This window comes from Oncorhynchus kisutch, unplaced genomic scaffold, assembly GCF_002021735.2.
Source record: "Oncorhynchus kisutch isolate 150728-3 unplaced genomic scaffold, Okis_V2 scaffold3554, whole genome shotgun sequence".
Lineage (NCBI taxonomy): Eukaryota > Metazoa > Chordata > Actinopteri > Salmoniformes > Salmonidae > Oncorhynchus > Oncorhynchus kisutch.
The window spans coordinates 420,642-422,536 of NW_022265499.1; positions in this window are offsets into that span (position 1 = coordinate 420,642).

The following is a 1,895-nucleotide window of genomic DNA, read 5'->3' on the forward strand; positions in this document are numbered from 1 at the left end:
TTGTGATTTATTTTGTTGTATGTGTGTGGTCAATGAGAGTGTAGAATTTGGTCGAATTTAAAAATGTAATTTGCTACATGAGGTTTATTTGGTCGAATAAAAGTTTCAGTAATGTTTAGGCTGTTACGAATGCACTGATAAAAGCACTTAACTATTTCGTGAACTTGATTAATAAAAAATTAATAAAACAACGGCTTTTATGTCAATCATATGTGTATCTGCCCTCTCATTGGTTAGAATGGTCCACGTGATCTCCCCCGGTCTATATACCTCAGACGACGTTTACACGCACACAATAATGCGATTATTATAGATAGGTTAATATAATAGTTCGATTAAAAATATTGACATGGTATAAAAGAAGAACTATTCTGTAATAATCCTGTTTACATAGACACATCTGAAAAGGATATCTGATAGCACTTATAAATGCAATCAAAAATAAACGTTCTACCACACAGCCAACAATTTATTTTTGGGAAGCATATTTGATTCTGAGTTTGTAATATTTGTTATAATATTTGTTTGTAATTCACATAATAATATGTGAAAAAACGACTTCTAAGAAGCATAGATTCTGTTTTCAAACTCACTCCCGCTAAAGAGGGCTGTTCACTTGGCTGGCGCGAGCACATGCAGAGGTCAAATACACTTCTGGAATGATGATTGTGTTTACACGTCCTAATAATTCGAAAGATCGCTCAGAAAACCAGATGTTTTAATCGGAGTATGATTTTGACCGTACACCGATTATTAAAATAAACAGAGGACGGTGTTTACAAGACTATTGCATAATCATCCTACTGCCACAATCCATTTAATAGCAAAGTATTAGTGTGCGTGGAAACATACTCAGTACGTTTTCATGTACAATAATAATTTGATATTAAACTGACCAAATTCAGCACTTGGTAAATAAAGCCTTCCTCTTATGAACGAGTTAATTGAGTTTTGAAAAACTGAACGTTTGTATCTTATAGTTTTAACATACAAACTGTATATGTCCGAACTCATGTGGTAAGAATGTTTTTTGGGATCAGCAGTTTTGTTGCATTTATCAAGAGTTCCATCAGTAGCTTGATTTCAGATGTGTCCATGTAAACAGGATTATTAGGGAAATCGTTCTTCTTGCAAAGCATGTAAACGTTTCAAATGAACTATTATATTAACCTATCTACAACAATCGCATTATTGTGTGCATGTAACCTTGCTCAGTAATGTCTCTACCTCCCGCCTGCATTCCATCTTTGACAACATGTATTTCCATCGTTAGAGCGGTCACTTGATTATCTTGTCAATATAATAGAAAGTCTTTGGTTTAGTTTAGTAAATGTGTCCAGGCCTTTTCACGCCGCCATTTCACAAAACGGAATCTCCGCGCGCCCCGTCTCCGTTGGCCCAATGCGCAAGTGCGAAATATAGGACCATTCATGGGAGTTGTAGTCCTGTAGCAGAGTTTGAGAGTCCTTTTAAGAGCTCAGTGTCTGTTTGTCTGGCTGTTTTAAAATATTTCTACTGAAATTCCCTCCAAAATTCCCCAAAACTCACTTCCTCAAGAGAATGGTGATGAGGAGATTATACACACACACATACACACTTAGAGTTGTGCCACACTATATATCCTGTCAGTGAGGCATATGGGGCGTGTACAATATTCATACTGTATGATTCAAAATAGGCACAGAATGTTCTTGTGATACTTATGGCATGAGATGGTTTCTTCCTCATCAGGGCTGTGGCTTCAAATCATTATGGCTCTACCCCATGCTACATTATGGAGACGTCATTTATAGATTGACAGGTAAGGGTGCTCTCGAGCGGCTAGATGTTCTTTACTATTCGGCCATCAGATTTGCCACCAATACTCCTTATAGGACACATCACTGCACTCTATA